Source organism: Cyrtonyx montezumae, unplaced genomic scaffold, assembly GCF_038088225.1.
Source record: "Cyrtonyx montezumae isolate F1298 unplaced genomic scaffold, pur_monq_1.0 scaffold_7, whole genome shotgun sequence".
Classification (NCBI taxonomy): Eukaryota; Metazoa; Chordata; class Aves; order Galliformes; family Odontophoridae; genus Cyrtonyx; species Cyrtonyx montezumae.
The window spans coordinates 10,508,478-10,523,996 of record NW_027072078.1 but is presented as its reverse complement, the minus strand read 5'-3'; the positions used below and the strand labels follow the sequence as shown (position 1 = coordinate 10,523,996).

At 38.2% G+C, this 15,519-nt stretch overlaps 1 long non-coding RNA gene across 1 annotated transcript; it reads right to left on the bottom strand.

Moving 5' to 3' along the window:
- Positions 1–1,489: 1,489 nt before the first annotated feature.
- LOC136058107 (uncharacterized) lies at positions 1,490–10,824 on the bottom strand. Its single transcript, XR_010623112.1, has 3 exons — positions 10,766–10,824; positions 1,967–2,058; positions 1,490–1,713 (listed from the first exon to the last, which is right to left on the bottom strand). It is a non-coding gene; the product is annotated as an uncharacterized LOC136058107 (long non-coding RNA).
- Positions 10,825–15,519: the final 4,695 nt, after the last annotated feature.

Here is a 15,519-nt window from a genome sequence, read left to right as displayed (position 1 = left end):
TTGACTTGACTCAGTCATTGAATTGGTATGAGACAGCATTCATTTGTCAAACACCATGACAAGGTTTTACCCACTGGACTACGCAGCACCTCCTGGTAACTCAGAGTTCTCTGCTGGTTGCCTAGGGAATGAGACTGTGATGGTCACAGTGTTTTTGTACACATTAGGTCACATCCTGCGTAGCTTGCAGATTTGTAAGCAAATTTCAAATCCAGTTGACAGAGGGATGGAGAATTCAAATAATGAAAACAGAAGATGCAGTTAGGTGGAAAATACTGCTGTCTTCAGGATTTGGCTATGAGGAAGGCTTTTTCAGAGAATGTAGCTGGAAGGCACCTCTTATAAAGTTTGCCACTGCAGAAAAGTTGAAGTTTGCATATATCATGAAGTAGAAATATACAGAAATCACAATTTGTTACTAATTCACTTGCTCATTTTGTCCTGCTAGAAGAAAGAAATTCAAGGCTTTTTTTGATGGGATACTATTCCCATATTTGTTTATCGGGGTACACAAATCCTCTTACTGTATCATAGCACACACAATACATGGAACTAAATGCTTGCTGACTGCATGACTGAACAGCAAGCAACAAACAGAGCTGCATACTTGGTAACAGTTTCCCTCTCCCTTGTCTGTTTTCACTATCTTAGCCCTTTTCAATCTCATGTAAATTCATTTACTTAATAGAAACAAGGCAGAGCATTTTCTTTGCTGACTCAGTAATGAAATGTGTCAGCTTTTGCTTGCCATGAGACACACACGTGTCACTAACAAAGGAGTTTGGTGCCAGCATGACAGCTGATGTCATTATCAGTATAAGTAGAATCATGTTCCATAAATGTGTGACCCTGGACTACTCAAAGGCATTTAATTAGAACAGAGTGATTCGTGTTTTAGAGAAATAAAGTTCTACAAGCAAGAGGAAAACAGCATTTCACAGAGAGCTGGGCAAAGGTTATTTTATTGATCTGCACTTGACACTGTGCATTTTCAGAGCAGAAACTTCCTTGTAACCTTCAGATTAGAAGAATTGCAAGCTAAGGCTGGCAGAAAACGTGTCAGAACCCTGTAGCTGCTGTCTGACTGAGGTGCTCAGGGTGTTGTGGTGTAACAAATAATCTTTCCTTCGTAGGACACATGGGAGACTGTTGTCCTACATTTATTCTCTGTCATTCGTATAATCTTTCAGTGTTGTAATAAAAATATTAAGGAAAAACTTCCAGGTTGCAAACTAGAGTATATGGATCTGATGCACACTTCACTGTCACTCCTTCAGCATCACAGTAAAGCCTTTAAATAATGCTTAAAAAGTGTACATATTATGCTCTCTCCTAGTAATCATAGCTCTCCACTTTCCTAAGTCAAATGTCAATCACAACCTCCACCTACAAAGTCACAGTGGAAAATTTCCAGAGAGGAACGAATGTCAGGAGGATACTGAATGCAAAGGTCCAGATATGACAGTTTTCACAGAATCTGTGTTCTTCAGTTAATAAGATGGAGTTGTACAAACAGTAATGCAGGTCACTAGAGAAAACAAAAACACTTTCTCACCAAGACATCTGAGCTGCGATGTGTTTCCACTAGACACTTCTGAATCAAACATCTGTTGCTTCTCTTCTTCCAAAGATCTGATGAATCCAAAACAGCCACATATTACACACTCCTTTTCTAATTAAATTCTTTTAAGAAAGTCTCATGAAGCAGATTTTCTGTAGAAAAAGAGAATGCTTTGATACAGGTGAAGAGAAGATGGAGCACAGGTAGGTAAACTGTTCATGCACTTGACTGATGTTCTTTGTTGTGGGGGAAAAAATGAGACAGAAGGTGGGACAAAGAGAGAGAAGGATTTTTTAACATTTTATTTCTCATCTGATTCAGCCTACAGGGATTTTTGCTGCTGGTACTACAAGTATCCCCAGGTAACATAAAAGAATACCCTGCATTTAAAAACATTTACACTACCTTATGAAAATGATGCATGGCATCAGAAGAGAGAAGCACTTCTGGAGGCCAAGTCACAGCGGGAACTTCACAGAACCCAATCTGTAAGCCACCTAGAAAGAAGAGTTCACAAAGTTAGGTGAAGGTCCTTAAGCATCTTTTGGTGAGACTGCCCTAAGATGCTCATGCTTCCAAAGAAACAAATCAGACCCAAAGCAGCAATGTCACAATAGTAGCACGTATTGTAAACCTACCTGCTACTTAAATAAGAAAGACAAAGCCTAAGTGAGAACTGGCAGTCTGACTGAACTAAATAACACAAGGAGAGAAAGGCAAACCATCTCCTTGAAAGCCTTATGGCAAGCAGCAAACAAACCAAGACTGAAGCCCGCATATGATATATCTCTCTTCAGTGGGTGAGAGATCAAAAAAGGAGAAACACCCTGTGAGCACCTAACACTAGGAAAGCACACCATTAGCTCAAAAGCAAGCAACTTTTCAATGCTACATTACTACACTCTGGTAGAACTTCTGACACAGCACACATCAGCAATAGACAAATACCTGCCCTGAACAACAGACCAGCATAGTAAAGAGTCAGGCTCAAGACTCAGGTATCACAAGTGAATTGCAGCAGATCAACAAGCACAAAAAGGAAGAGCACTTAATGCTGCCCTTAGTGGTCTACAAACCAACAACTTTTTGAGTCCAGTTCCATTTGCTGTAGCTAAACCGGTACAGAGTGACTTGGTGGTATCTAAACTTTAACTGTAATCCAGTTTCAGCCCTGTAGCAGCCCTGTAGCACTCTCACTGTAAATGCCAAGGAAGTGGTAGAACAGCACTTGGTTTACATGCAGAAAATTTAGGTTCATTTGCTATTGATGAAGTGACAGGCACTATTCAGAATTCAAATACTGATTTTTTTAAACAGTACAGATGGAAAAAGGACATATGGTATTCTGGGTTCCATTTGCATATGTTTATCCCAGGAAGCAGTGAAACTGCTTCTAATAAGTTCTTTGGGATACCAGGCAAAGTATCATTGGGATTACCACTAACCACATACAGGAACACTGTTGATGAGGGTCTCTAGAAAAACCCTTCCCAGGAAGCAGCCTTCATCCAAGAAACATCCTCCCTTTGGAGGCTAGCCCTTAAATGAGCCAAGGGAGGGGGGGTAGACCCTGAGTCTATCCTTTCCAGCCACTTGGGAAGCACAGGTAAATGGTTTGCATTTGTTCTTCCTGGGCCAGCCACCCGCTTCATCAGGTGCTCGATCATCAGCTTAGGCCATGACATAACAGTTCCCCTACTTCACAACAGTATAAATAAAATGGAATAAAAATGCCTCATGACACACAGCCTTTACTGTGTTGACTGGAATAGACACATGAACTCTCCACAGTTCTCCAGTACTGCCAGGCAGAATCATCCCTAGAAAAACACAGCCATTATTCCACTTTAACCAGTGACTTAGAAGAAACTCTAATTCTTACTTTGCAGGGAATGATGTATATTTAAACAAGAGTGGAGTGGATAGTTAGAGGCTGCACAGGAAAAAAATCTGTATTTTTCAAGATGAAAATAATTTGAAATTCCACAGCAGTTATATTCAAGTGTCTTAGCATCTGTACAATACATAATGTTTCTTGCCTAATGATTTCCATCTAGTTTGACTTTTTGAACTGACATGACTGTTTTAGCCTGTATATATGAATTTTTGAAGAATATTATCTTGCTATTAAATTCTTTAAAAATGCTTTGAAAGCTATCTAAACATAATTATCCTAATGTTGTACAAAGGATAGTAGAAACATTGACCTTTTTGCTTCAACAAGGAATTACAATCAGCATCTGGCCTGCAGTTTCATCTCCTAAATTAATATTTCTTCGCCATGCCTTTTAACTTACATGTTGGAGCTAATTGAACTTCTTCCTGATCTGCTATGCAGATAATTACCTCAAACAATTCACAGCCAGACTATATATGTTCCCTGTTTTATGCTAAGTTGTACCACCATTATTTGCATCACTGTAATGTTTAAATGTCCCAAACGTCACTGTTTTTTTATCTTCTGGATGCTGCACCGATGTATAGTTAGCACTTTCGTATCAATAAAACCATTTTAATGTTTAAGTGCACACAAAGCATTGGATGAAAAGCAGAATAGCCAATCCTTACTGATTAGATGAAGAAGGAACATAAAATTGAACCAATTTTATCCAAGATCACATACAACATCAAAGGAAAGAACCGAATCACGAGTGTTCTGAACCAGGGCTGCAGCCTCACAACTTGCTCATAACTTTCAAGCATACATGCCACAAGTCTAGACTAGGAAAACCTTAAGAGAGTTGTGATAGCACAACTAGCATATCTAAATTGCACAGTCCAATAAGGGAGAGAAAAATAAGGTCCTGGTTTCCAAATCAACTTGAAAAAAATTCCTCTCTGAACAGAAATGAAGACGAGGAAGACAGACAACTGAAAATAGCAACATGGTAAGAACATGCTGTGTTTATACAAAGCTTTTTCATTTAAATAACTGATCAAGAGAAAGGCAGGTAACCAGCAGAATCATTTGTTTTCACACCAGTAATGGGCACAGTAAAGTGTATCGAGATTCCGAAAGAAGCTCTCATAGCTGAAACATCTACTTGAAACAGTTTTTACATCTCCCTGTAGAAGCACAAAGGTGAATTACAAAATATGAGGAACTACACAACATTACTGAAAAACAGAATAGCTTGAATTTTAATATTGTCTGAGAAAAAAAATCAAAACAAACAAAAAAACAATCCTTTCAGGTACAGTCATTAAAATAATTAAATGGAATCAGGATTCAAGCTCGTGAGCACATTTTTCCCAGTGAGCAGGGAAATCCTTAAAAAGGAAACAAAACAAAAAATCTGCTATTTTGAGGAACTTCAAAGTAATACAAACTAGAGATGCTAAGTGATCAGGACTCTGAAATAGATGTTGATGACCTATTAAAAGGAAACAGATTCAACAATATGTACCAAGCCAGGCTGTGACCTTATCTGCAGGAAGCAGGTCACATCAATTAGTGCTTAAATCATCACCATCTTTCTTCAATTAGCTCAGGAAGTTTTCATCAACACTTCTCTGAATCCCCCATTATTCCTCAGTAATGATACAAGTGATCTCAAGTGAAAGGGCTGCTCAAGGAGAGGAGATCTCTGCTTGTTCATTATCCCATCACCACAGCAACTTGTAAACATAACCTTTTCAGGCAAGACTTTCTTCATAGCCACTACCTTCTCTCTCCACTCTCCTTCCTAGCTTCATACCACCTACAAACCTACAACTCATGCAATACCAGTGCACAGAAATCTGGAAATTTTGCAAGTGATTTGTTGATTGGCACAGATGAACACTTTTTAAAGAAGAACTTCTTGAGTAACTGGACTGTGGTAGTCAAACCATGTTCTCATTTACTTGTACCTGTTGATCTGTCAATAAATGAGCAACAATGACATTATTTCCTGTTTGCCCATGGTTAACAATTCTAGAATTGGCCACAGCTATCCTAGGTACTTCATGTTCAAATATCGCCACACTATGAAGTAGTGCTTTAAGATAAAATTTACTGATATCTACTCCTAATGTACAGCCAACTCAAAGGATTTTCTGCCTGTAAACTTATAAAATTAATAACATTATTCTCATGTAGTTTCAGTAGACCACAGCTCTGCTGCCAATTCATAAAGTGGCTTCAAGGTCTGTTCACGCTGGAAGATATTCAAGAAGTAAGGAAAAGAAAATACTCACTTAAGTTTAAGGTCAATAATACACCACATTAAATATATACCAAAATGCATCAACTGTACCACATTAAATACCCCAGGAAACTTTGCTGATTATGGTCAATTTCTATACACATATACCATATATACACACACACACTTCACACATACATTCCCCCCCAAAATATACTTCAATCTTCTGGCAATATAACTGTAAAATCATTAGGATACTGTATGTGCCTCATTCTTGAGCCTGATTGGTATCACATGAACTTTGAAAGAAACAGGCTCATGGTTCTAATTAATAAAGACATAAAAGTGTTTACGTAGCAGGAAAACCTAGAGATCTTATCATACGCAGTGCTGTTCAGAGCCAATGTGGTTTTGTCATGTGTATGTTAAACTGGCATGGCCATGTTTGGTTACAGACCAGCACAGCATCTGCAAACCATTTACATACCTTTAAATGTCACAGATAAATACGCACAGCTCTGTGACAATCTGAGGGTTATGTCTGAAAATGAATGAAAAGAAAGCATTCACAAATGAGTAGGTCTATTTATGAATGCAACCATTATAGAATTCTCTAGACTGAAATTATGGAGGGGTAGGAATAGAAGAAGCCTAAGATGTATTTCTAAGGGCTTGAGCAGAAATTATATTTTGCCCTCCTTACTATCTCAGAAGTATCCCTGACACATGCTTACTGGTGCCACGTGTACTGTTCAGATATTACTGCTTTTCCACGGAAATATATGCTTTGCTTTGAAGGTAAGAATCTCTCATCTTACTTGAGATCTCCCCCCAAAGTAGCAAGAAAAATATCCACTCCTGGATCTACATCCACACACTGTGGCCAACTCCAATGAAGAGTCCTAATAGTAGAATTACAATGTAAGGTCTTTCGGAGAAAGTTTAGAGTACTACTAGCCTCTAATCTGCTTTTGTACATGCATATAAGCTCTAGGAAGGGACTAAAAGGATGTGGTGTAATTTATAAGGAATGTGTTTGGACAAGCACTCTGCATTATGCACTTCTTGGCTATTGTCAGCTTCTTTATATTATTTTTAATGAGCAGAATATTCAGTGCATATAAAAATACAGCAACAGTCTCCTTTGAAATAGAAAAATACATATACTTGGAAGAAAAATGTTAATCTGTCAGGCTATGAGTTATACTGATATTTCTGACTTCCACATCAATGGTAACTGTAAGCTGACTTCATTGGTGACATCCCTTGCAAAGACAGTCAAGCTATCTCTGGACAGTTTCTATTTACTCAAAAGTTACAAGCATATTTTTAGATTTGGATTTACAGAGCCTACACTCTTCAGTTCAAAGAATCTCCAGTGAGACCCAAAAGAGAAAAGTCAACCGTAACCAGAGTTGCAGCCCATACAGCTGGGCAGCAACTGTACCTTCAAACCAACCTCAGACCTGTTCTAATTTAGACTGAAAGAAGTAGGGATGAGAGAAAGCCTTGTCCAGCTTGAAGATTACGTGAACAAAAACAGCTCCAACTTCTTGCCACAAAATCTTCAGCAATTGCAGGCTTTAGGCTTGGCCTAAATGTTGCAGGCCAACCATGATAAATGGCATGCACTGCCTTCATGCTTTTTTATCATGAGACTGGAAAAAGCAAAGGTATCATTTTTGTTCCGTCTGCTCTCTCATCTCTTTTTTAATAGCCAGGCATTTCTATAAATTGAATATCATGGTGAGTTGGAACGTAGGCCCTGCTTTCAACATTTTTCTCACATCTTAAAGGAGATTAAAATCTATCTGAACACAGTTTGCTGAAATGCTTCTGGGTACAAAGTGTCTGGAAGAAAAAAGAGCAACATTAACAGCAATAAAGAAGGTTGAATATTGCACATATGAGCAATATGTGGATAAGCAATATGAATTAACATCTCCCTTGATGTCATGCAAATTAAAACTACTCGTTCTCCCAGATGACAAACTTCTGGGCACTTGGCCATATGACTGAATACAGGGATGAGTCAATCAAGCCTAGAGTTCATGGAGCTAAGCAACCAAGGAATTTATGTGTTAGTGAACACTGATAAACACATCCAAGAATCATCTATATTTGTCACATATGTATAGGAATTTTGACAATTCATCAAGGCAAATTGAAAGAGGATCTTGAACTGTAACTTATCTCCCTGTTAGAAGTAAAAACTCAGCTGTAAAGTCAAAACAAACAGAGCCCTTAGACCAAGAGGGTCAGAACTGAATTCAGAACATGCATGTAATTTCCCTGTTCTAGTGCACGTCCGTAATGTGCTCCACTATCAGACTTGAGCCACCATTACTAACTTCTGCTTTGTTTAATTGCTTATAATGGATTGGAAGGGAAAACCTCCCAGCAGACATGTACACTAATTTACTGAAAACCTGCAGGGACTAAGTAAAAACTGCAATACAATAAAGCATACCCTGGAGTTTTCAGAAGATTAGCAGGACTTGATAGAAAACAGGTACTCCCAAGCCACTACTGTTTCTCTTTGCAGACACTCAAGCACTGTGGAAAAAAAGCAACGTTCTCATTTGTGAAGTGGATCCAATTTTTTAACTGGGCTGCTATCCAAAGTCACATAACTTCCTCAATTAATTTCCCCATTTCAGCTTTGTGGAAGTGGATTCTCTCCGCTGACCAAATTTGTTGTTTTGGTTATTCACCATTTCCAAAAGTAACAAAACAATATTCACTTACATGGTGGGGGCTTTAAACCATGTTTCTTCACAACACTGAGTTTAATTCTTGCAACTGATAATTTTTTTTCAGCAATGTGGAATTTTGCTCAGTTCTCAGTTCACTATTATGCAGTAATGGTTAAATTAATCATTGATGTGAACTTGACAGCCCCAGATTTTATTTTTAAAAAGCTGTTCCCAGCTGCAGTCAATTCAGCTTTTTGCAAACAGCATGATGATGCATCTTAAACATGGCAGAATTCAGACAGCAGTTTAAGTCATTATTTCATATAGAGTCCCTCAATCCTCTCTGTTACGCTTCTTGGACCAGATAGACTTCCTGGGCAACCATTAGGTATGTAAAACCAATGTCAGTCACTGTCAAGAACTGAAATAATTAAGCTAGATGATATACATAGATCACTTTCAAAATCAAGCAAAGCTTAAAAGTATTATTTTTGCTGAGAATAGAAAATATAGCCTGACACGTTCTGTGGCATTTTAAAGCTACTGCAGCATTTACAGAACTGACATAATGAACCTAAGACTTCAACTACACAATACTAAAGTACTGAAAACCAGCATAGCAGCTCTCAATCAACTTTTCATAAAAGGTTAAGCTATTTGCCACTTTACGAGAGCTACACATTGAGGTCTCAGATAACAACATCATTTAAAGATGAGAATAACACTGCATTATTTCATACTTTTAAAGATACATTAATAGAGATATAGAATGCATAAACATAACTGGAACAAGCTTGCTTGCACCTCTAAATTCTTTTTGGATCTTAAATTGGAAGATTCTTTCCTGTTTTAAGCACATCTCTGCTTTTCATGAGGTAGGGGCTCTCTGCTGCTTGAGGAGGTTTATAGAAATTTGAACAATGAGTTTGGAAAAGTTCTGGCTGATAATAGCTTACACATGGTGTTATAGAGGAGTCTATTTTAAGTATCTTTCTTCTCTGAGAAGGGTTTTTAAAGAGGTGCCATGTGTTCCAAACTTGCTAGCAATGTGTTGAGCTTTCTCAGAGCCTTTGGATCTTGCTCTTGAACTTGCTGTGGAAACATATGAGTCCACCCTAACCCTTACTAATGTTCCAAGAGCAGTGGAAGTACATTTTATCTCCAACACATGAGGTTTGGAGAGTGCCACAGTACTGGTGCATAACGAGGAATTTAAAAGGGGAATACTAAAAAATATTTGTTATATCCATATTTGTATATGGATAATAGAGTACACTAGATAAATTTCATTCACATGAAAGTATAAATAACAAAACTATCATCATTTCTGTCTACTGCCCTCCTGAGCGTAGGAGTTTTTAAGACATACTTATCATACATTATTGCAAGGAAATAGCAATTAGCTAGAGGCCTTCTGAAAAGAATTACATCAATTATCAGGGAAAAGAAGGAGCATGAAACCTTTTTATTAAGATGAGTCTTCATGTCTTCCTCATTTCTCATCAAGACCTAATCTAAAAGATAAATTTAAAAGTATTATACTAAAACATTGCCTTTCTGATAAGAAGTTCACGTTTCTGAACATCACCTAGGATTCCAGGAATTATTCTCTCAGCAAATAACAGGCAGGGACGACAAAGTAACCTTGCAACATTTCAGCCTTCATGGAGCTATCTGCCAACATAAATTTCACCTGTGATTTCTTAGATGTTGAAACATTTCTATTTAATTTCCTTTTTTAAAGAGTTGCACTAAATTAATGAAACTGTTTCTAATTTTAGCTACGCAGAAAGGTGAAATAAACCCTACCAATTTAAGCGACTACAGAAATTTCCAAGATCAAGGTAAGATTATCCTTATCAAATTTTGTAAGAAAAGAAGCATTCGTTTGTAGTCCTTTATAAATGCCTTTGCAAACATCTACAGCTATGACAAGTTACTTGAAACAAAAAAGCATGCAGATGATTTTTCTGTTTATAAATTATCTCCAAAGTAAATGTTTTCAGCAAATACATTACCAACACTGTTCACATACAAAATTAAGTTTTCACAATAACAGGACCACTAACAACTATCTGTCATACGTGACCGATCACTCTACAAAACAGACAATAGCATTCCTATTTTCTGTGCATCTGCAACGTTGGTAAAGGAAGCAATCTAAAGGAGTTCAAAGTGGCTGCAGTGGGGAGGAAACAATGATCCAGTCTATCTTTCTTTAATCATAAACCAGATTCTTAGCTTTCACATATTGAGAAACAAAAATACACACAATAATTCTAAAACATTATCTGATTGACATTTTTCCTCAGTAGACACATATGCTGATAACTTTTTTGTAGTATTTACTCACTTGTAAGTCATCTATTTGCTTTACTTACCCCACAGGGCTTTTGACATCATGATCAAACATCAGAGTTTCATTAGACAATTCTTCACTGTGAAGGAAAAAGATGGTGGTCATCAAAACAGTGAACTATGCAAGAAACCCTTTTTTTTTTTTTTTAAATTACTTCAGTCTTTGCATACTTTTTCCAAACATCAACCATGAATGAACTACAGGCTAATTCTCTAAATATACCAGGCCAGAGTTATCTCTAAGATAAATTAAATCCACCTGAACTTTAATGCATAATGAAAAAGTCATGTGCCTATCTATCCCAAGTTGAATATTTCTGAAACTTCAGGTCAAAGGTAGCACTGTATCAGACAGAAGGCACCACCAAATAAATGTTTTATTAAGGAATTTAACATCTGTGAACTCTTAACACCAGTAAGCAAACAAATGAACAAACCCTAGCAATTTAGCACTGGACAACTCAATGTTAGCATCACTGTATGCATTTATCACTACAGAAAATCATGCCCCTCAGTCTTTTACGCGATGGGTGACTGTACTGCATTCATAGCAATAGCTTGCACCAAGAGCATCAAAACCCCTAGTTTAGGCAAGAACTTTGGTAGAAGAGTAGACACGAGCTTTACATCATGATCATGACATTATGAAGGACAAACATCTCAGTACCTCACTGCTACATCCATTCTATGTTTTATAAATAAGTATTTTTACATTGTGATATTTTCCATAAACTGGTGGGAGCTCTTGCCTGCTTCTCAGTAAAACTTCCATTTTTATCTCCTGAACAAGAATGCCCGTGGAATTCTTTCTAGGCGTGTGGCACAATGGCATTTTGCAGAATTGAGAAATATCAAAGAGCCCACCCACTAACTCCTTTTCCCTGATACTTCCATCTCCAGGAATTATGTTTACGAAAAAGGCCATTAATTTCTCTGGAAGAAAGCAGGGACTGGATAAATGTTACCACCAGGGAGCATTTCATATTCCTAAACAACCAATTCAAACTAGTGCATTCAGACTCACAAAATTAACTGCTATGCTAAGGAAAAGCATATGCCTTCCATACAGAAACAATAAAAACATTCCAAAACTGTCTTTCAAGATTCTTTCTTTTCCATTTTGGAGAATCATGTAGAACATGCCTGCCCCAACTGGTGCTGCACTGTTCCTTGCAGCACTTCAAAGCAGCACCCTTTTCAGAGAACTATGCTCATTTCACCCTATCCCTCTTTTCTTTCCCAGGAAACGCTCCCTAATCCACAAAGTGTTTATCTGAAACATCATTACACTGTTCCTTGTTCCTGCTGCCCCACCACACATATACAAACACTTCAGGTAGCAGTCACATACCACATTTGCCCCAGTCCCCTTTATTACAAACCAGACAAGCTCACAGCCCAGCTGATTCACATCAGAAGATACTTGGGATCTTGCACAGCTGGAAATATTACACCTCAAAACCCAGCACAGCAACTGATTATCTTCAAAACAACAACATCCCTCCGCTAAACATCAGAAACAGACAATGCTGAAACTAGTGTTTGGGAAAATCTGTGACTGCCAATCAGATGGCTTTTGAAGAATGAGCAAATGGATTTACCACCAGAAAGTTGATTTGTAATTAAAATGACCATGCATGGATCTCCATATATGGATGCTTACATATGAAGGTGGGAGTATAGCCTGTAATAATGCCAATCTGTGCAACCTGGTCTAGGGAGCTGCTTTAGCAGGGGGTTGGACTCAATGATTTCTAGAAGTTCCTTCCAACCCCTCCAATTCTGTGATTACAAAAATTACCTGTAACATTCTACACAGAGGAATACAAACTGAGCAATTTAAACACAAAGGCATCCATCCTGATCTTGTTTCTACACAAGAAAATGTTATGCATTCTGACCTTCCGAAAGATATAATTTTAGTACCTTGTGAGGAGTTTTGTGAATAGTTGTACATCCATTTAAAATAAAATACATATTGAAGTGGAATACTGAGAGACTGCCAGTGATCCCAGCGCATTCAAATTTTCCTGGGTTGGAAGGAGAAATATTAGCCCTTTCTGAAAGAACTGAAGAAGGCTCCAATGTTTGACTCCTTATAGTACTTTAAAATCTTCCTTACCCTCAGAAGAGAGAAAAGAGTAAGCCTCAGGTGACAGCAACAGGCACAATTACATTTAAAAGGTTTTGATTTATGAAGTACAGTTTGGGCAAGGCTGCTACCCACTTCTAAGTAGTGTACATGGCCCTGATGGAAAAGCACATCTCAACTGCCAACACAGATGGAAAGATATAAAGTCCTTTCTTTTTTCCACATGGAGGGTCAGCTAGCTCAGGCACGTATATCATTTCCATCTGCAAGCAAGACTTAGTGATGTTATTGAATCCTGTTACCAATTGTTATGCCTCACATGACTTTGAAAACCCCCATTTCCTAGAAGCACGTGAATTAGTCTCAGTGGCACTGGATAACACATGCACTTAAACCCCAAAATCACAGAAAACCTTCAAAAAGATGCCTTCAATGAGAGCTCAAATTGGAAGTAAGAATAACACAGAACAGTTTGCAGAGCTTAGTTTGTCTTTTTTTTTTTTCAAATATCAAGTCACTTTCACAATTTTTCACTGTGTAAGATAATTTCTTGCACTTCCCAAAGCCAACAACTGCTGGGCCAGGTCACTATGTGAGCAAAGGACCCAAATACTTTTAAATAGTCCATACTCCTTTTGTGAGTATCACAAAAGACATCACGTCTAAGATGTGCTCTTTTAAATAAACAGATATAGCAGAGGGAATAGGTAGTCAGGAAAAAAGGAGATGAGTGCTTCTTACTTTACCCTCAATTAGCTTGTTTCTGGAATGGAACAGTAAGCAGCACTGCGCTAACTACTGCCACATGCAGATTCTGAGAAGCAGCACATCCTGCAGCAGTACTCCAATCACAAGGATGAGCACAGAGAGTTTTTGTCACCACTGGCTATTTTCTGTTTTCTGTAAAAGAGGAACAGGGCTCTTTTGTTAACCAGAGACATATATGAAGCTGCAAGTATCTTCTGCTTTCCTTTTCAAATGGTTCAGGAACAGTTAATGAGAAGGTTGGGTTATAGCCTATATGATGAAGCTTTGAGGTAAACTAACAAAGAGGAGAGCTTACAAGAGGTACCAGAGCTGCATTTCTCCTGTTTTGGCAAGAAGTACAGCACTCAAATCTCTAAACCAAAATGCTATGTGCTGCACTATTTCAAAGTCTGCCACTTCATATCAGTGTCCTGCAGAGACCCTTTTTTCTTCTCTCATCTTGACTGCCAAAAAATCTGAATTTGGCCCTTTGCACATCCCAGAGGACTGATAAATAGGAAAAAGAACTATAGCGCAGAAAAACAGGCCACTGATACTTAAGTCTTAAGTCAATATTAGAAAAGGAAGCCTTAGTCTGGTATATAGGTCAGTACAGTATTTGAAGCACAAACATAGGGCAATTTGATTCATGGAGAGGGCTGGCTCAGAGCGTACAGCTGTGCTCAATGAACTGCAGCACACAGCTGCTCTGAGCAGCCAGGCTGCTCTCCACATAACACCTTAGAGCCACTTTACTGTTCCAGAGCTGTGCAAGGGTAGAACAGGTCTGGTTCCACAGCAAGAAGAACTTTGAGCTGCATCCAGTGACGAGAGATAAGTCATTGCTCCTGTTCTGACACAAAGGAACACACACCGTAAGACTCAAGCATGCTCCAAGCAGTTCTTAAAACACACCAAACTGGGGAACAGACTCAGATGTACAAAAGGAATCTAAAACTAGAGGCATAAAGCCTGCAGTGAGATAGGTCCTTCAGTCATGATTCTGAAGAAAAAGAGATACCCTATCTGCAAAACATCATCAGCTAAACTATGCAATCACAGTACTTCTACTGAATATCTGTAAGGGCACCTTGTATCATGGAGAGCCCAGCTCCATTCTGAAGGCTGTTCTAAAGCACAATGAAATCAAAGCCAGTCACTTACAAGACTCTGAATGGGGTTTGAGTCATGTCCTGTGTGAGCCAACTTGAGCAGCACAACTGCCTAATACCACTCAGTAAGTCACTGAAAACCCTGTGTTCAGTCCTGTGGAGAAAGTCAAATGGCTTTGTGTTTTCTTTCAAAAGGAAAAACCAAGGGTAATATTTTTGAAAGCAACTGATAAATCTGAAGTACCTTCTTTTACACACCTAATTTCTATATACATGCTTTCAAAAACTGGAATTTATTTTGTGATAATGCTATAAAAAATGTAGCTTATGTCCAACAGAAAAATTTTGAGACTTCTTAAAAATGAAAATTAAGATTTTCATCTGTGTTGCCATGCATACTGAAAGTACAAGAGACAGGTGAAAAATCATGAGAAGACATAACTGAGTCTGACCAGAGTTTCACTGTGAGCAGCACATAGTGCTTTCTGGAAAACAACATATTTTAATTCATTTCAACCCTGTACAAGCGCTGTCTGAAATTGTATCTGTTCTAGTGCATAACCATGACTGTGCTCTGCAGAAACACACGGGATATTTTTCACCGTTACTCACAATGGCACACAGCTTTCTCTTTTATCACCACACTTATCTTCATCAAAACCAGAAAACAATGCTCTGAAAGCCTAGCTCAAGAGGGAGAGCGCACATTAAGACCTGAAACAGCTCAAAGAGCTCTGTCTGTATTGCAGTGTCAACATCAGTCTTCAAACATGACTGACACCGTGGTATAACAATTTACAAGTAAATTGCATTGCCTTTCCCCCAG